The sequence below is a fragment of the Stegodyphus dumicola genome, chromosome 2 (genome assembly GCF_044657685.1).
Source record: "Stegodyphus dumicola isolate Sdum_Otavi_A_Nest chromosome 2, ASM4465768v1".
NCBI lineage: Eukaryota > Metazoa > Arthropoda > Arachnida > Araneae > Eresidae > Stegodyphus > Stegodyphus dumicola.
This window is the reverse complement of record NC_140769.1, coordinates 10800656-10822428: the sequence shown is the minus strand read 5'-3', so window position 1 is coordinate 10822428 and position 21773 is coordinate 10800656. Positions and strand designations below refer to the sequence as shown.

At 33.6% G+C, this 21773-nt stretch overlaps 1 protein-coding gene across 2 annotated transcripts in view; it reads left to right on the top strand.

Annotated features, from left to right (window-relative positions):
* LOC146998357 (uncharacterized) overlaps window positions 1-21773 on the top strand; it is a 29479-nt gene that overhangs the window by 380 nt on the left and 7326 nt on the right. The window lies entirely within an intron of this gene.

Genomic DNA, 21773 nt, shown 5'->3' with positions numbered 1-21773 from the left:
AGTTCAAATGCTAACTTCAGTACGCTTTGTCATGTCGTTTTTCTTAATACTATGCTATAAATCTTTTTTCTGTAAGAGATTCATTGCAGATTAAATTTTAAAGCGAAGAAAAAGTATCCTTTACCTAAGCATCTTATCACCTTTTAAGTTGACATTCTGGTTTGCTTAATATTTTAGTAGTTTCATTATTTATTTACCTGAAATCGTTGCTGTTTGTAACATCGATTAGTTAAATTCTAGGATATGGTTGTAAGAGTTTAGTGATCGGTAAAACTAGAGATTGTAATTAAATTTAATAGCTGGCAAACTGTTTTCGAGGAAAAACGAAATTATTGGAGATAAATAGATTCTTTTTTATTGATTAAAGTAGATTAATGGCAGAAAGTAGCTCTCTTTAAGAGTAGCTTGATCAATATTTTAAGGAAAAAATTATTTGTATTTGTGGTATTGATGAAGAATGCCGGTAAAGCTTATTGTAGCTAATCATACAGCTGTAGGTAATCGAACTTAGAACAATCAGTGTTTCGCACTTTCTGTAAATGTTAACGATATTATGCCGAAACGTTTTATTTTACATTGTTCAAGTTGATATGACAAAGAATGTGCATTGGCTCACATTTGTTTTCCGACGCTTGTATTTTGGAAATTTATTTTCATTGATCTTGTACTAAATATTGAAACATTGACTTGTTGGAAATCAAATGTCGTCTAAATATTTCTTGTGATGAAATAATTTGTTCAAGATGTGTTAATCAGTAATTCGCAAAATAATTCAGACACTCAATTGTTGTTGAAATGCTTTGGTAGGCAATTCTGTTTGGTTTAAATGAAAACTCATGACAAGAATTATCGTCTCTATTTGAAAATTGGGGTTTTCATCCGCAGAGAATCCGTTGGCGCTTCGGGAAAGAACCAGTTGGCGCCGTTGCATTTTTACTCGCCAAGCTCTCGTTTCATCGGCGATGAGCCGAGCCGCAAACGTGATTTTTTGTGCATGTAAATTCAAGTTAGCAGACAAAACAATATATTAAGCATATGGTAGTAAAAATTCACAGATAATAAGCATGTAGATGTAAAACTAACTGGTTAAACGTGATATACTAAATAAATTTGTATTAAATTCAAGTTAGCACAGAAAAGAATATATTAAGTATAAGACAATATAAAAGCATTTATAATGGAAATCAAAATTCATTTGAAAAATATAAATTAGTATTAATGTACTGAAATTAACCGGTTAAACGTGATAAACGAAAAAAATTTGTCTTAAATTCCAGTTAATACAAAAAACAATACATTTCTTACACCAGCAGTGTTTGCTAATTTTGATGACCATGGTGATGCATCAAACTATTCTGTCATCTTAGATAATCGATGATATTTTTTATTTCAATTTAATCATCTATTTATGTCACACCAGCCATCCTCTGAAAGGTTATTGTTAAAATTTAAGCCAGAAAATTGATTTATTCTCATTTTAGATGACAATAACCAATAATAAAAATAAAAGCATTACTTAGTTAAATTGCTGGTTCTTAGAGCTGTTAATAATTAAGAACACAACGTGAACAGCCGTGTTACAAATTAGCATTCACCCCTCACGCCGTATTTTCTTCCTTTCATCCCGAACCGAGAACCAGCATCTATCTACGAAAATATTTCTATCCATTCGTTGTTAAAAAATTCAGAAAAAATAATAATATAAATCTGCAAATGCGAACAACGACAGTGATAATTCAACAAAATGAACCCAAGAGGAATGGTTGCAAACTTCGAACAAGCGATTAGGATAAATGCGCTGGGTTACCGGGTTTGAACTATTATCGCCAAAGTTGGCGATGTTTACATTTACCGGGTTCTCTGCGGAAGTGCTTCCGAAAATTGTTACTTGTTTAAAGCAAAATACATTAATATTCCCATATCTGAGGTGCAGGGGGCGATTTTTCACTTTTTCCTTGCTACAAATTAAAATTTATTTCATCTTTTTAAAGATGGCGCTGTAGTGTAGAATTGGGTGCCCTTTCGATTAACGACAATTTTTTGTAAAATTTTGGCGATGAAATCACATTTCTGGTTACCATGATAGTTTAACTTTGCTTTAGCCTCCTGATTTTTTTAAATAAAAATAGATTGATGTGTACATGGTCGGTAAAAGTTTACAATTGGGTGCCCCTTGTTTTTTGGCAATTCTTTTTTGACGCCAAGATCGGCGCCAGGAAGACACATTTTCAAGATGGCCGCTACACAAAACCAAAATAAGAAGTCAAAGAATTGCATAAACTTTGTGTCCATGTACACATCGATCTGTTTTCACTTAAAAAAACATCCCAGAATTGCACAAACTAGGCATTGCGCACTGCTTTAAATTTGACCATGTACACATCAATCTATTTTTATTTAAAAAAAAAAAAAAAAAAAATCAGAAGGCTAAAGCAAACTATCATGGTAACCAGAAATGAGATTTAATCGCCAAAATTTTACAAAAAATTGTCGCTAATCGAAGGGCCACCCAATTGTACACTACAGCGCAAATTTTGACTCTTTTGCAAATATAACGTTCTTCCAATATGATAAAACTTTGCTTACTATACTTTACTTACATTTTGCGAACACCATGGACATTTTCGTTGTTGACGAAGAATTTTCCGCTCTAGTGTAGAATTGGGTGCCCCTTCGATTCGCCACAGTTTTTTGTAAAATTTTGGCGATGAAATCTCATTTCTGGTTACCATAATAGTTTAACTTTGCTTTAGCCTCCTGATTTTTTTTAAATAAAAATAGATTGATGTGTACATGGACAAATTTAAAGCAGTGCGCAATGCCTAGTTTGTGCAATTCTAGGATGTTTTTTTAAGTGAAAACAGATCGATGTGTACATGGACATAGAGTTTATGCAATGACTTCTTATTTTGTTATTTTGGTTTTGCGTAGCGGCCATCATGAAATTGTGTTTTCTTAATTAATCTGTGGCAAGCTTCGAATTAAGAACTGAATTTAAAAAATCTCTTGTGAAATGTTATGCATGGGCGAGGGTAGAATTATAATCGACAGCTCTATCAAAAGGGATTCTTACATAGAAATAGAACAAATGGAACATTCCTACACGAAAAAATTAGATGAATTCATGCCAAAGCGCTTGAAGAATGTAATTTTAGGCAAAGGATATCTAAAGATTAAGCTCATTTTCAGAGCATTTTGAATTTTTTTTTTTTTTTTTTTTTTTACCAAAAACAATTTGAATAACTTTTTTAAAAAAAATAAACAGATTTTAAAATACATGATGAATAGCATATGTGAGAGAAAAGTAGTTATTTTGCTAATATTTATTAAATGATATTTGTGAATTAAACTGAAAACCACAAGTGTCCGAAAACAAATGTAAGCCACTGTAAGTTCCTGAAGAGGAGGAGGGGAATACTAATTAACAATTAACGTCTATTTCTTGTGTCGGTAAATTTGAAACATCAGGGGGACTTGATTTATTTCTGTATGTAAATAATTTAAATGAAATTCTGTTGAATAAGCTGTGAGAAAAAATTTGGCTGTGTTTGATGAAATTCGGGTTAAAGTGCAGAATCGCCCACTTATTTGTTTTTCGCTTTTTACAATAGTTTGGCGCTTTTTACAATTTTACAAGAGTAAGAAGAATTGGATTTTAGTCAATTTTCTTTGACTTTTTAAGTGAAAATAGGTCGATGAGTACATGAATAAAGTCAATGGAGTGCACAATTTCCTTTTTGTGCAATTCTGGGATGTTTTTTAAGTGAAAAAGGTCGATGTGTACATGGATACCGAGTATGTGCAATTCTTTAAAACGCGCCAAGCAGTGGGTGATTCTGCACTTCCCCGAAATTCGTAACTTCAGAAATAAGCATGAAAGAAAAGCACTCTAAAATTTTTTTAATCAAAATAAATGATTCAAGAGTAACATGTATTATTAACCTTTAAAACATTGATAGCGTATGTTATATTAAATCGATGTTTTCAGTTTAAATGAGAAAATTTTAAAGTAACTTCCTTGTTAAAACGGCCACTGCACTTGCCCACCAAAATTTGCAAACTTAATCGGTCAGTTTGCAATGTGTACATTTCAGATGTCGCCAAAGATGCGGCGGCCGCCTTAATAAGGAACTACAAAAAATATATTAATTAAGTGGAGAGATTAAAGTATATAAGTTACGTATGCGCTGAGAGTTATGCTTTTCTTATCATCGGTGATCTTATGTTATTATGAAATCCAACATGCAAAGAAAAACAAAAACTGTAAAAAGAAAGATTTTGTCACAAGTAGTATAAACTGAATAGTGAATCTTTATTCCTATGCTGTATGTACATTATGTTCTTTTGCTTGAATTCGGTGAAGAGCCGCGGCAAAATAAATTATTAAACAAAATGTGTTTTTAATATACATAATTAATATTTAGTTATATATATTTTTAAAATTTGTTTTTACAGACGGATTAAAAATTTCAGTGAAGGACATTAGGGATAGGCGCAGCAAATTTAAATGCGGGCATGGCTTCCCGAGTTTGGGATGTCATGGCATTAAAATATCTAGTAACTATTACGTAACTCCCTTTTTTAAACAGTTTATAATGACACAATTAATAAACTTCACGCGTCACCGCTTTCTAATCTTCAATCTATTTTCGAATTACTGTTTCTATGGGATTAATAAATATATAAGAACGAGTGAATTGGAAAGTGCATACTACTTTAATTGAAATGAATATAAAATGCGATTTTTCTGATGTAATGCAGTTCTTTCCGTTGAATTCCCATTCGTATAGAATTTCCTTTCTATGAACCATTAAAAATGGGGAAAACATTGGCATGCAGTTATGGCTTCACTCAGATAGTCAGCTATTTGTAGTCGATGGAAAATTCAGAGTTGCAATCAGATTTGCCTTCTCTCCATGCCTTTAGAAAAAGAAGTAATCTTGAATTTGCTTTGCTTGAGATGATGAAATTTTGAGAAAGAGAAAGAAATGATTCAAATTCTCGCATATAGATGGCGATAGCAGTAACAGCAGTGCAAAATGGAAGGAGAATTTTACTTAAAATGGCAAGGTATGATGCTAATGTTAATTTTATATTGATGATAAAAAGTGCATGTCAAGAAATTCAGTTATGCACAATTGTTTCAGTCTAACGATATTTAGAAATAGCATTTTCTGTTTTGCTTTGTAATTTACCTAATTTTCTAAAAATTCATAAATTCATTCCGAAAATGCTTTAAAATTTGAAAACATGTTAATGTTAAGCAAGTGAAAGTTATTTTGACGAATAAATTATTCTATTATAATACCTATCAGTTTTTAAAAGTACATTCGTGTCCAAAATTATCTTTGAATGCATAAAATCACGAATTTCTCAGAAACTGTGAATTACAATTTTATGAACTTGTGTGGAATGATACATAACATCATAACGCACAAGTACAAAGACGTAAGATGGATTTGTAGAGGATGAGTTTGTTTTTCTTAGAAAGATTGTCATATCTTCCTGGCAGAGGACGCATATTTCTGAAAGTATAGTTGAATTTATCAGCAATTTCTTTGAAGTGGTACTTGAAGGTACCACTTCAAAGGAATTGCTGAAAATGGCAGTCAAAACGAGGTTTGTTGAATGTAGGCAAGCATTATCATACATAAATAAGAAGTCAGATCCATATGCACCTCTGAAAAGTCTTACGCCAGTTTCTAGAACCTTATCCCAATATCTCTTCATCTCCGAGATATGCGATGATATTTTTCCATTCAAAAATTTGGTCGAAGAGGTAAATTTTTTCTGATAAGACGACCTACGCTTTTATTATTTGCAGTATGTTAATTGTAGATGAATTCTGTAAATAGAATTATTTAATCTATTATTCCTATTAAACTATATGATAAATTATTCTTGCCCTTTTAGTGTCGTAATTATCATATTCATTTTAAATAAAAGCTTATAGTATAAAAAAATTTAATTGTATTTTATTATAGATTGAAATATATGATTTAATTTCACGGTCCGTTTTCTATGCACAAAATGAAGTTAGAATAGAAATACAAAAATTCCTTCTCAAAGCAGTCTTTTCGTATCACCTAAAACATATAGCTTCAAAGCACCATTATTTAATTATTTGGATGTATTTTTGATCCCACAATAACATCTTCTTGACCATTAGCAAAATTCATATCAATAGCATTTACAAAATCCAAGAATATTTGCAGAATGTGAAATATTTTCTGGGACATATCCGAAAAACGGATAGTGCATTGACAAGCGGGATTGTCCTACACAATTCGGGACTTCTGTCACTCTAACGTAACATCATCCTGAAGTTGTGTTGCTGATTGGAAAGCACCAAAATTTAAATTTATGCGAAGAATTAAAAAATCACACAAAAAATATTTCATTACAGTTTTCTGCTCTTCCCATTTCCGTTCAACAAATATTAATAAAAGGAACTTTAGGAGAGCTCATAATATGAACGGTAGGCCAGTATTCAAAACGGAAGAATTTCCGATCGAATCATTTGCACTGTCTAATTAGTTTATACGTTGGTTTATTTAATTACGGCAGATCACTCGAAGGGTATCTGCCTAAGAGGAGGGATACCTTTATGGAGGACTTTCTAAGGGGAACGGGCTTGTACACACGTTACACATGGGGAAAGCTACGATAATCCCCATGCAGCCAGCCCGTTTTTATTCGAAATCCGGTCCGAAATACCAGTGTTCGGAGACTTTATTTTCTACATTGAAAATTTTAAGCTGAAGTACAACCTTTGTGTCATAAATGTCTCAGTCCACAGCTGTCAAACTGAAAAATCGCTGAATACCGTTAGGTCGACTGTTGACTGGCTAGCAGCGTGGGTGTTTTCATTGCTTACTGTACTGTAATGTGAATAAAAAGGCAGTTAAAAATTCCTCCACGATGTCATCTCACCTTAAAGCAGATATCCTCGTTTGCTTTGCCGTAATCCAAATAATTCAGTGTAACTGTAAATTTGATAGCACTTCGGTATAAATAAAAAGCTCCAAGCATGCGAGCGATCATTTTCTTCAGATTACAGTTTAATTTCTAAATCATCGTTCTTTTCCCTCTATGTTTAATTTTTTGCTCCCTATTGTAGGAGGAAATGGATCAAACAATTTTTTGTAAGAAGATATTTTTGTAAGAAGATATTTTTTGTAAGAAGATATATAAAGGTGTCTATCAGCAACCTTTAAATTAGACGTGCTTTTTTCCTATCCCTTAACAGGGTTCTTGATTTCAAAGTAAATTTTTTTTTTTTAAGTGTGTCATTCAGTTTCGTTTTCTGTTTATTGAAAAGACTAACTAATGAACATATTTCTTGTCTTTAAAACAATTTTATTATAGTCGAAATCGGCTGAAGACCAAAATAAGTCTTTTCGCTGAAAGTGTCACGTTGGCGGATTTTAGTTCTCTTAGAACACCGGTTCCCAAATTATAAATAGTATTTCTAACATTCCACTTTTCTTTGCGTTCATTTAATCTCCTTAGATGTATCTTTCGTTCAGTGAATCTCCTTAAATTTGTTTTACAGTGTTTCAAAATTAACTAAAATGAACAGTAAATTTTTATTAAATTCAGTAATTCAGATTTTTTTTTTTTTTTTTTTTTGTCAGATTTTGCACGATTTCAATGAAAAATTGTAAGTTTGTTCACACCAAAATACGTTTCAATTTCTCAAATCAGCAAAACAAAGCGTAGTTAAACCTTGAACTGTATCCTTTCCAGATTTAAAATCCTTTCAGGTGTTTTGCAAGAAAAGCTTACTATAGCTGACATTTGTACCGCAATGCCTAAATACTTTTTTGTAACTTAATTTTATATTTAAAGGCAAAGTGAGCTCAGCAGCGGCCGAGCGCTTAAGTCGCTGAACGCTGGTAGTTCGGTTTAGAACTTTTATTCCGTGAAGGAGTTGGTTTTCCCCATGTCTAACATGTAAACGAGCCGGTTTCCCTTTTCTCCACAAAGGCATCCTCAGGCAGATTGCCCTCGAGTGCTGTGCCATAAACCAAGAGGGAGAGAAAATACTGATTTATGGCAAAGTAAAATACAGCAAAAGAACAATGCACGCAACCGCGGGCTGGCGGATAAAACTGCTGAACACTGATAGTTCGACCCGCTTCAGATCTCTATGAATGGGCTATCAATGTCGCATGGATTTTTTTGCAGTTATCTCCGAGTGTAATATAAGTACGAGCGACTTCAATTTAAAAAGGCCTTCATGAAGTCATCCCTTGCTGTGACGTATTCAACTAAAGAAACAAGCAATAATACTTTTGTGTATTTCAGCCAAAGGATATCATAAGAAGAGGTATCTGTATCTGACCGCCCGCGCACTTGATAAGAGCTTTTTATTCAAAATATGCACCAAAAATAAGATTTATTTTTGTTGTTGTTGTCTAATTTAGAATTTTATCACAGACGTGTTTCTCTTCAATTGGATTTGTTCCCACCAGCGGCCGAGCGGTAAAGTCGCTGAACACTGGTAGTTCGGTCCGAGGTTCGAATCCCGCGAACGGGCTGGCTGCATGGGTGTTTTCGTGGTTTTCCCCATGTGTAACGTGTATACGAACCAGTTTCCCTTAGAAAGTCCTCCACGAAAGGCATCCCTCCCCTTTGGCAGATAGCCCTAGTGTGCTTGGCCGTAATTAAATACACACCACTTCAATTGGATTTCTTTAACGGTAGACTTCGGTTTATTAACGATGAAATATGTCTATTAAATTAGTAATTTTTAAAATCGGAATAATTAGTAATTCAGAAAACTGAAGTCTTCATCGTTTAAGCGACGTTTCATACGAGGGGAAAAGTATGGCTTCGAAAAAATGTGTCATATTCACTATAAAAGTTAACGAGAATTCTATAGACCTTCATGCAAAGAACACTACAATCAGTTTTCAGCAGTTCATTAATATAACTACAAACTTACAAACTATCTTGAGATAACTATCAAAACTATGAAAATACACACATGTCCGAAATATATAATTAGTAACTACAGTCACTAAATTTCGTTATCTATGTATGTCTCGTAATAGACAGGAGTTCATAGTTGTGAGGGCTTCATAGTTGGGACCCATACCGGTTGTTAGTCGCCATCGATACTTACGAATTTCCAGTGGCATAGCTAGATCGTTTGCCAACTGGGGCAGTCCATGTGTTTGTTGCTTGCTTTTCTTGGTTTACAATTGGCTGCATGGGTGTTTTCGTGGTTTTCCCCATGTGTAACGTGTGTACGAGCCAGTTTCCCTTAAAAAGTCCTCCACGAAGGCATCCCTCCCTTAAGGCAGATAGCCCTCGAGTGCTTTGCCGTAATCTAATAAACCAAACCAATCTTGGTATACAAACAAATAATCGCAAAACAGAGGCGTAGCTAGGGTTTTCAGCGCCTGGGGGCAACTGAAGATCTCGAGCTCCGTTCTGAGTTCCAAGAATGAAAGACATTTCATTCAAAAATTTCGTAACATCAAATTTGCGCCCCTCTGGATGCTGCCCCCAGAGACAAATGTCCCCGCTTGTGCAAAAAGTGACCAACTGACATACAAGAAAATAAATTCCACATTTATTTTTGAAGAAAAACTTCCATTTTAAAATTATATTATTCTTTTTCTTGTCGCAAAACCATAGGTTACATATATTGTTGAAGTCCATTTGATTGCTCTTTCTGCTACATCACAGAAAGATTTCATAAATGTAAAATACACATTTGTAGCTCTTAAACACTTCTCACAGCTAGCAACACTTACACATCCATTGAGAGGGAAGTTCGCACTACAGTATTAGTTATTAATTTAGAATATTACTCTTAGAATATTACAATATGTTACTTTGTTCTGGAGATTATATTTTAGAATAAACTGGAGAATTGAAAAGGACTGCCCTTCCATGTTTCTGCTTCGATTTCTGTGATAATAACGGAAGTAAAACACTGAAATACTTTTTCTTAACGAGAAATTCTTCTTTATGACTTGTCGTGATCATAATTTAGTAATATTCGTAATTTTTATTTAAAGCTTCCTCCAAGTAAAAAAAGTTTAACAAAAGTCGGTAGATGTTGAAATCATTTTGTGAATTGATTTAGATTAAAAGCTCTTTTGATTTTAATTCCATATGGTAATTTAGGATCTAATTATTCTTCACCTGCTTGGACGATTCACCTCACTATAATGTGTTTCATGCAAAAAATGTCACACCTTAAAATGTGCTGACCCCTCTAGCTACGCAACCACGCATTTCTATATCATAAACCCCTCCCCCATCCTCTTCTTGCAGACTTCATTAGTGATGGGTTTTTGAAGCTTGGTTTTTAGCTAAATTTTTTGGGCCTCTTGCACGGATTATGCTTGATGTTTTCTAGAATTAATGATCTGGAAACGTCTTGAAACGCTGAGCCTTTAGACTACGACATGTATTCACGTCTTCTCGAATCTTTTTTTTTTTTTTACTTTTTTTTACTTCTTCTTTTAATTGGCATCTATAAGAAAAATAAATATTCTTCAGATGATATATTGATTTGGTACTCAGAAGTAATTTGGCTGAGTTATGTGCTAGTAAATCATGGGATCTGTAAACAAAACTTCAGTGTTTGGGTTAATCGCGCTGAATAAGCTAAACAGCACGCCGACACTTTTAAACAACGATGGCGTCGCTTGGAATTTTTTTTTTACATTCTTTCGATTGTAGTGAATGGTCTTACCACATGTCCATATTTAGCGCCAAGTGTTGCGAGCGAAAGCTGTCTCTGTAGATTTTTCAAACACAGTTTTATTATTAATATTAAATCTATATTATTAGTGCAGCAGCCATCTCACCGATTTTGACCGGGTGAATCCGTGCTTTAATCAAAATCCTCGGACTTCAGTTTTATGATTTTCCTGGTAGAATAATAATTTTTTCGCTAAATTCGGTTGGTTGCTTGAGCATGGTAGCACACAAGGCTATATATGCGTAAGGGTAAAGATACCTTCATGGAGAACTTTTGGGCCCACCAGCGGCCGAGAGGTAAAGTCGTTGAACACTGGTAGTTCGGTCCGAGGTTCGAATCCCACGAACGGGCTGGCTGCATGTGTGTTTTCTTGGTTTTCTCCATGTGTAACGTGTATACGAGCCAGTTTCCCTGAGAAAGTTCTCCACGAAGGCATCCCTTCCCTTAGGCAGATAGCCATCGAGGCTTTGCCGTAATTAAATAACCTAAGGAGAATTTTCGAAATGAAATTGGCTACTATGTACGTTACACGCGGGAAAACCCATAAAAATCAACCACGCAACAAGCCTTTTGCCTATAATCAAACCCAGGACGATTGTTAATATTCAGCCGCGGTGGGGCTGGCTCGAATCGAATGCTTGGAATTTAATTCGTTTATTTCTTGTGAAGCTAGAATCATTGTCAGTTGGAATGCTGTTCATTATTGCATGGCAGATGTTACCGTTAACATGAGTAATTTAATTGCTGAATAGTTTTTCAATTGTATCAACTTTATTGTTATAGCAGAAAATATATTTGAACAAAAATATATTCATTCAGTGATAACTTATGGGAGTATAACTATATATAAGCACTTAATAACTTATATTTATTATTACGAGGGCCATCCAGGAAGTAGATTACGTTTCCGTCTGTGTCCGCTAGGGGCGGGGCTAGCGCGGCCATCTTGGGGTCAGAGCGTTGCGCAGCTCAGTCTGCATCTAGCCGTGCTAGTGAGAGGTTCGTGCTGTGCCAACACCTCCTTATAGAAGGAAGCCGGGACACTGAAGCGAGGGGAAGCTCTGACGTCACAGGTAGTCGTCTCTGACTCACCTCGCTCCTTCAAACAAAATCAAAGCCCCGTAGTTGAGCCAAGAGCGACGAACGTGGAGCGGTTATTTGCGTTAGCGACAGAGTTTTTATATTGTCTCGTGCTTTTTTTATATATGGTCTCGTGCTTTTATAATTTCATACGATGCCTCATAAATGTGCTGTAGCCACATGTCGTGGTAATTATAAAAACGGACCAAAAGTGGCTGTATTCAAGTTTCCAAATGAGACTGAACTCCGGATGAAATGGATAAGGAGTCTACGAAGAAAAGATGGCTTTCAACCTACTAAACATACCAGAGTAAGTTCAATTTTACTGCATTTTTTATGTTTTGTATCTTTACATTTTTTTATTACTTTTATTGATAGGTATGTGATGTTTATGCTTACGATATTAGATTTTGATCTGTGGGTAAGAAGTTTTATGTTTGAAAGATTTTAATCTTGCCTGTTTTAATCATTTCAAAAAAATATTTTCCTTCAAAGTTTTATGAATGAAATAAAGTTCCATATAACAGGAATAATTCTAAATTTAGTAGTTACATAAATGCCAATAATTTGTAAATGCTTTCTAGTATACTGTGCAGGCAGATTCTGTAGTTATTCCAAATTTATCATAATTTATATGACAAGGAACTACTAAGTAATCATAATAGGTTTCATTTTAAAATTTTTGTAATGATATATGAAAGTTTGGTATGATGTATTTAAGGTAATTATTTGTATTTGGTAACCAGTGTTTGTTGTAAACAATTATCTCAAATATATAATTTTCTTTAAATGTAAATAAAGCTGTAATCATTATGATGAGCATTCCAGATTTTACAAATTACTTAAATTATACACGTAATTGAAATGATATTACTGGTTTTTTAATTCGTATTTATGTATCAAATTATTTATTTAAATCATAGGGCTTATTGACTTCTGTTACTAAATATTAACATGCATCTAACTTTTGTACTCACAACAAGTTGATTTTTGAATATTTTCTTTTATAGGTATGTGAATTACATTTTCGATCAGATGAAATAATACGAGAAATCGAAATGTATGATGAGAAATCAGCGAAGTTAATTAAAGCCCCAATTTCTAGGCCACGTTTGAAAAAAGGATGCATACCTTCTCAGTTCCCTGATGGCCCATCCTACATGTCATCAAATTCTGTATCGAGAATGTCACCAGAAAAGAAGAAAGCTCGTTTAGAAGAGAAATACCTGGAGAAAGCGATAGAAGAAAGTTTGAAAATGAAAGAACGGTATGATAATGAACGATCATTTGAAAGTTTAATTGAATTCAATAATTGCCTAGAACATCAGATTTTAGAAACATTTTGGACAACTGTACATACTGAAAATTCAACTATGTTACTTGATATTTTAAGTGACCCAGCTCCAGAAATTCAGAAATCGGTAGTAATAAATGAGGATTTAACAGTATGTGTTTATATTAAAAACATCGCTATAAAATCTATTGGTAAATTTGTTTTCCCTCTAAAAATTAGTAATGTAAATATGTTTCTAGAAGTACTAAAGGAAGTTGAAAGTCTGTCTCATAACTTACAAAATGAAGAATATATTAAGAATTCTATACAAATTGTGGATGACATGCTTTCAGAATTGAAAAGAGTGTTACCTGAAAAAGAAACTGAACTGAACTTCCTTTCAGAGCAAGTAAATAAACTAAATGTAAAGAAAGAGAAGTATCGATATACTCCAGATTTACTTATTTTTTGCAGTTTGTTAAACTCGATCTCACCGCATGCATACAAGTTTTTACGACATTCAGGTTACATTTCTATTCCCCATCCACGTACTATTCGTAGAATTTGTTCAACGTTTTCTCTTAATCCTATTACTGAGCAATTTAATGATGACTTTTTAGGATATGTTAAACAAAGATGCAAGGATTTAGAAGAAAATGATAAAACTGTAATTATTATGATGGATGAAGTGCATTTAAATTCATGTTTCGATTTTAAAGGAGGAAATTTGTGTGGCATGGCCTACAACTGTGAAAAAGCTGCTACAAGTGCTTATGTTTTTATGATACATAGCTTATTATCACCTTTCAAGGATGTGGCACATATATTACCAGTTAAATCATTAAATGCTGAGGATCTGTATCAATATCTTAAGAAAATTATAATTGGTTTAGAAAATATAGGTTATAGAATTGTGGCAGTTGTCTCTGACAATAATTCAATAAATAAAAAAGCCATGTCATTATTTTGTATGCCTCCAAAAATTAGTATTGTGTATAAAAACCCTGCAGACTTATCTCGGCCACTATTTTTTGTTATTGACTCAGTGCACATCTTGAAGTGTGTCAGGAACAACTGGATAAATCAAAAAACTTCTGGGCAATGTTTATTTTATCCAAATTTTGAAAATTTTTCCAAGGTCGAAACAGCGGCATTTGCATGCATAAAAAGTCTCCATTCATTAGAGGCAGGCAGAATTGTAAAACATAGTTATGGTTTGACTCTGAAAGCTCTGTATCCAACCAATTTGGAAAGACAAAATGTCAAGCTAGCATTACAAATATTTGACAGTCGTCTTGCAGAGGCAATAATGGTTATTGGTAAAGAAAATAGTATTTTAAATTATGAAACAACAGCTGAATTTATTAAAATTATATCTACATGGTGGTCAATAGTCAATGTCAAAAGTATCTTTAAAGGACACCATAAGATGAATGAGTATCAAAAGCCGTTAACTGTGCAAAATGATGATGTTAGATATATTTATTTAAATAAGTTACTTGAGTGGTTAGATCAGTGGAAACTTTTAGGCTGTTCTAGTGGTGGACTAACTAAGGAAACACATTTTGCATTAACACATACTAGCTGTTGAAAAAATATTTTCGCATCTAACAGTTACTGTTACACATTATTGTGAATTCCTTATTATTTTTTTTCTACTCATGTATGCTGTCTGTTTAACCTTGAGATCACTTGAAAAGTAATAGTAACGAAAAATTCATTTCTATGCATCTATGTAAATAAGTGTCTGGGTTGTATTTTAAGTGGTCCTTATTATTAATGTGGATATCAAATTAGTGTTAACATATGGTAAGATTCTTTATCATTATAATTGACTTGAAATATTGAAAAATTCATTTCCTTGCCCTTAATTTGTTGTGTAAAAAAGTGTCTGCGTTATGTTTTTATGTGGCCACTACTTTTATCATTTGGGTATAGTTTTGGTGTTAACATGATAAAATACTTTATCAAAGTAACAGTTATATGTTTCAAAATGCTTACAAAATGTTATGTATATAATAACTGCCACTGTTATACTGGTAATGGGTCATTATACTTTTGTTGATATGGACAGATATTGACTGTTTTACATTCAGATGACTTGAAATATTGAAGAAGGCATGTCCTTTTTTTAATTTCTCATCGCGTAAAAAAGTGTCTCGGTTTGTGTTTTAGTGCGGCCACTACTTTTATCATTTGGATATAATTTTGGTGTTAACATATGGTAAAATGCTTTCTCCTGATAAAAGTGATATGTTTCAGCATGGGTACAAAATGATATGTATATAATAACTGCCACTGTTATACTGGTAATGGGTCATTATACTTTTGTTGATATGGACAGATACTGACTGTTTAACATTCAGATGACTTGAAATATTGAAGAAGGCATTTCCTTGCCTTTAAATTGTCATTGCGTAAAAAGGTGTCTCGGTTTGTGTTTTAGTGCGGCCACTACTTTTATCATTTGGGTATAAGTTTGGTGTTGACATATGGTAAAATGCTTTCTCCTGATAAAAGTGATGTTTCAGCATGCTTACCGAATGATATGTATATAATAACTGCCACTGTTATACTGGTAATGGGTCATTATAATTTTGTTGATATGAACATATACTGACTGTTTTATATTTAGATGACTTGAAATATTGAAGAAGGCATGTCCTTTTTACTTCCTTGTACGAAGTAAAAAGGAAGTATTGTAATCGCGAAAAGTTTCAGGAAGCATATTTCACCGAAAATATCCATTTTGACCGCTATCGAATGCAATTTAACGATGTTTTTGCACCATATCTGTACGTAAGGACAGAATAAAATACTCTTTTCCTTCAAAAAAATTATAAAACTGCTTAAAAAAACTTAAACTAAAATTAATTCTGAAGAGAATTTTTCGTGGCTTCTGTACGAACGTATGTACGTACGTTCGTGCGTACGTACATATCTCACATAACTCAAAAACGAGTAGCCTCAGAACGTTGAAATTTTGTATATAGGACTGCTATAACATGTATATGTGCACCTCGTATTTTGGTTGCAATCGGCCACACCAAACGTATATAAATATATTTATATATATATCCACTCTATGACTTGAAATATTGAAGAAGGAATTTCCTTGCCTTTAATTTGTCATCGCATAAAAATGTGTCTGGGTTATGTTTTAAGTGGCCACTACTCTTATCATTTTGATATAATTTTTGTGTTAACATATGGTAAAATGTTTTATCGAGGTAACAGTTATATGTTTCTAGCATGATTAGAAAATTGTATGTTTATAATAGCTGCTGCTATTATACTGGGAATGGGTCATTAAAATTTTGTTCATATGGACATGCACTGACTGTTTTATATTCAGAGCACTTGAAAGATGATAATATTGAAAAATTCATTTTCGTGCTGTTGAGTGTTTGCTGCATAAAATGGTATCTGGGTTGTATTTAAATGGCTACCACTTAATGTTTAGTAAGTGGTTATCATTTGGTGTTAACATACTGTAAAATGCTTTCTCATGATAAAAGTTGTGTTTCAGCATGCTTACAAGATGACAAGTTTATGGTAACTGCTGCTTTTATACTGAGAATGGGTCATTATAATTTATATTTTTTATATGGGCATGTACTGACTGTTTTACACTTAAAATATTGAAAAATTCATTTCCTTGTCTTTAATTTGTTGTTGTGTAAAAAAGGGTCTATGTTGTGTCTTTAAGTGGCCATTACTTATATCATTTGAGTATAATTTTCATGTTACCATATGATAAATTACTTTATCAAGATAACAGTTGTGTTTCAGCATGGCGACAAAATAACAGGTTTGTAATAACTCCTACTATTATTCTGGGAATTGGCTGAATAAAGGGTGTCTCTGATTAGGAGCACTCATTTCACAAACCTGTGATTTTCATGTGCATTTTGAAATTACCGGTGTCCCATAATTAAGACTGGTGGCTTTCTGGACAAATCATTTTGATATATTCTTTGCTTAAATTAAACAAGCCTGATAGCGAGTAACTTAGAAGATCACGATTTTAGCTTGGAAAAATTACAACAAAATTGTGTTGCATGTAGTGACCAGATACTTTCAAATTGGATACTGGTGCATAGGTAAAACATTTTTATTATTTTCTGTATTTGAAACATTAACTGATAATCACTTCCTTTATTACACAACATCAATAAATGTTTTTACATATACTGGTGATGCTGACATCCATTTGCTGTTGAATGTATCTTTATATGCTTCATAAATAATAATAGCCATCGTATAAAATTTAATATCATTTGTGCACCTGAAGTGTTTTAAATGGTAATGGACGGTCTTCTCAAGTGTTTGCTCGATATTTATCCATATTATGGCAGTATCGTAATACATTTTGAAACTATTAATTGGCTGTTGTAAAAAGTTAATAATGGTGTTTGTAATTGCCAGACAAAATGGGTTGAAATTTAACGAATAGAAACTTGAACTTGCAGTATCAAAATTTAAATATTAAGGTCACATAGTCTCATCTTATTGTTTCTGATGAGACCCAATTAATATAGAAGCAGTTTTGAAATTTTCACACCTGTTAATAAATAAGAATTGATGAGATTTCTTAGTATGGCAATATGCTTAATGAGATTTCTGCTTCAATTTTTACAAGAAAGTTTGAATAATTTATTGATAAAAAGAGATCAGCTGGTTTTAACTTATTTGTATGTTATAACTTAGGTGTTGTGTTGTTATGCTGACTGCTTGCATAAAATTGTAAATAAAATTTTTTTATTTTTCACTTGTGAATCTTTATTTTCAAGTTCAGCTATATAACTAACACAATACAGTTAAGTACATATACAACTAATATTATTGGTTCTACAGATTTAAGCAATAATTTTAAATTGCACATTGAATTATTTGCTAAGCAAACCTCTGATATACTAATTTATTTGAAACTTGCAAGACACATAGCATATTATAGACAAAATTTAGTGCATTTTTATACCATTTTCTTTTAAAGACAAATTACTGATTGGAAGAAAAATGAAATGATAAGTAATAGTTTGTATGCAGATAATTTGGGTTTTTTTCATAAATATTAGAAAAATATAAAGCAATATTAAATTATGAGGGAAAAGTCAGAAATTCCTTTTTTGAGTTAGTATGGCTGATTTTTAACTTTTTAAATGCTGCTGTGAAACGTACAAGGAAGTATAATTCATTAAAGTCAAGAAATAAGAAACAAAAAATTCTTAAATTTATGTCAAATTTTATTGTGTTAAATTTTGAAGTAATTAAATTATTCATTATATATAATTGAATCTCTGAATAAAATCCCACCCAAGTATCTATATCAAATAGTGAAATCAACGTTAAGTACGGCACTAGCGCGCAGCCTGTTTTGTTTCGTTGCTCTCTCGAGGTTTCGACATAGACGACTACGCGTGACGTCACAATCCAGTGTCCCGGCTTCCTTCTATAAGGAGGTGTTGGCTGTGCTCCGTTCAGATACTGTGACGGTTTGAAATGTCTGCGTTAATTGAAAATCCCGCGAGCTGCGAGGTGCGCTCAGTAATAAGGTTTCTGACTGCAAAAAACTGTAAACCGATAGAAATCTATCGGCAGCTTCGTGAAGTGTATGGGGACAACATTATCACTGAAGGTGGAGTGCGTCAGTGGGTCATAAGATTTCAAAATGGCCGAACCAATGTTCACGACGAAGATCGAAGTGGGAGACCCAGCATAGTGACCGCCGAACTTCTCGAAAAAGTCGATGCTAAAGTCCGTGAAAATCGAAATTTCACAATAACGGAACTTTCTTTGAGTTTTCCACAAATTTCGCGAAGTTTGTTGCACGAAATCATCAGCGAAAAGCTTGGTTACCACAAGTTTTGTGCAAGATGGATTCCAAAAATCTTGACAGAGGACCACAAAAATCAGCGAATGGCTGCAGCGTTGAACTTTTTGGACGCTTACCATAAGGATGGTGACTCTTTACTCGATCGCATCGTTACTGGTGACGAAACATGGGTGAAACATGTGAACTGTGAAACGAAATTGCAATCAATGCAGTGGGGGCACACAAGTTCTCCCGAAAAACCCAAGAAATGCATGCAAACAATGTCGGCAAGGAAGATGATGGCGACTGTTTTTTGGGACAGAAAAGGTGTAATTTTGGTGGACTTCCTGGAAAGAGGCACTACAATAAACTCTCAAAGGTATTGCCAAACTCTCCAAAAACTCAGAAGAGCAATTCAAAACAAGCGCAGAGGAATGTTGAGCTCTAAGATCTTGTTGATTCACGACAACGCCCGGCCCCACACGGCAAATGTCACTCGTAAAGTTCTTGAATCTTTTAAGTGGGAGTTGTTTCCTCATCCGCCGTACAGTCCCGACCTGGCACCGAGCGACTTCCACCTATTCCCAGCAATGAAGAAGTGGCTGGCTATGCAGCGTTTTGATGACGACGCACAGCTGCAAGAAGAGGTAACGAAGTGGTTGAAGGCGCAGGCGGCCGAATTTTTCGACGAAGGAATTTCCAAGCTCGTACATCGCTACGATAAATGCCTTAATTTGTATGGTGACTATGTAGAAAAGTAGTATTTGAGTGTGGCTTTCATCTGTATATAATAAAATTTGTTTCCTATACTTTGTTTATTTTTTTATTCCAAAACGTAATCTACTTTCTGGATAGCCCTCGTACAATGGTACCTCGGTGTATATGCTCTTTGAAATGCATTCAACTTGACATAAGTCTTGTGTGGATCGAAAATTTTTGTTTGGTATTATGACATTTGGAATACGACTCGAGTTCGACAAGTCACAACTGAGCGCACTACACGTGTTCAGCCTTTCCGAGACAATGCTACGACTGCCCATGAATGTCAGTATGCTACAGTAAATAACCCGCACTATAAATCTGAATTTTCGAGAAATTTTGTATTTTTAGCATAGTTTTTTTATAAAGTCATTAATAAAGAGTTATAATAAAGTTAATGAGAAGTGCTGAACAAAGAATATTCTTAGTGTCAACGATAGTGGAAAATAAAAGACTGTTAAATCGGCTAACTTTGCGAAAGGGGTGAAATTGAGGAGCAAACAAAAATCAGAGACGTTTGTAGAAAAATTGCTTTTGATCTTAGTTACAGAAAAACAATTATGTACAGTACATATATCATCCAATATTTTCTCTAATCATCTTTGAACACTAGCAGTTCATTCCGAGTTCGGATACTGATAAACTTGACTGCCTGGTAGCCTGAGGTTTTCTCCGTCCGTGAGGTTTTATCCTTTTGCAAAGTTTTACATAATTATGTTTAATTTATAATACAGTATAAAAACTCGATTGAACGGACTGTATGAAGGGTGCTTTTCTTTCTGCGGGAAATCAATTAAATCGATAATGCTGTGCATTTATCCTCAAAATTCTCAAGTGTCTTTTAAGTGGAAATTTTTCCTGAAGTTCTGACCTGAGAAAAACGTGGGAAGATCTTGCTTTCGCAGTAAGTATTGTAAATAAAAAGTTTTTAAAGCGTGCCACTTTCGATCAGGTATATTTCTTATGTCATGTAAGTTAGATAAAAAAAAAAAAAAAAAAAAAAAAGCTTGAGTCCTAATGAGTTAATTGGCAAAAGTGGTTTTCTGTGTGAAAGTATCAAGCTGTCTTTGTCGAACAAATTCTTTGGCACGTATTGTCTGTAATCTCTTAGACAAAAAGCAAACAAAAAATACGTTATGACAAACTTTATAAACAATTTAAATACTTTTCTTACTTGGGAAAATAATTTGTCCATCTGAGAGTCATCTCTGCTTAACATCATCCTTTCGTTTGAATATTCACATAGACGGATTTTGAGTTTCTGCCTTTTAGAAAGGCACTACAGTCGCAAACGTGCTATCGAGAATCGAATCCGAAATATTAGGTGGAATATCCATCCGCTTATGCCGACTAGTGCTGACATTGGGTTTTAAAAGATGATATGCAACTGATTGAAAAGAACTGCAAATTATTTTAAGCTTTAATAGTTTCGATTCATTTTTTAAATAAATTCGAAGATGTATATATTAAGTATCTACTGCAGTTTTCATTTCTTTCTGTTAATCTGGAACGTGCTGTATAGCACTTTTTGAAATGAAAGTTTATGGAATGTTTGAATATGTATTGAGTTGTAAGAATTAATGTACGCACATTCTTCCTGATATGAAGTTACTTGCTGAATACAGCAAGCAGGTACATTTTTGCTGAATATTAACTGCATGTTTTTTGGGCCTACGTAAGTGAAGCATAAAACTCATCAGTGGTCATTCATCCTAGTGCCATCGCCTAAAACTGGGATTGTGCACATTATTTATTCAGCTGTTCAGGAGATTAACAATAACGGGTCTGTCAACTTCACGCAATTTAGAGGCAGTCGGTGCTGGACAACAAGTACTAATTTAAGTTGTTAGTAAAATATTCAGAATTTATTACAGGGTTCCTACTCGCCTGAAAAATTTAGGAAACTCGGGGAAAATATAAACTTTATTAGAATAATCTAGAAAATCTGAAACTTTCTCTAAAAAGTTTTGAAAAAAAATAAGGTGCATATCAACCCTCTGAAATAATAAAAAGCTCATGTTTAAATAACAGATTATAAAACGTAAGTCTTAGAAACCGAATAAAGAGTTACTGAAATCTCTGCTTGGTTTTTAGGTTTTAAAGCGCAACCACCTCGACGT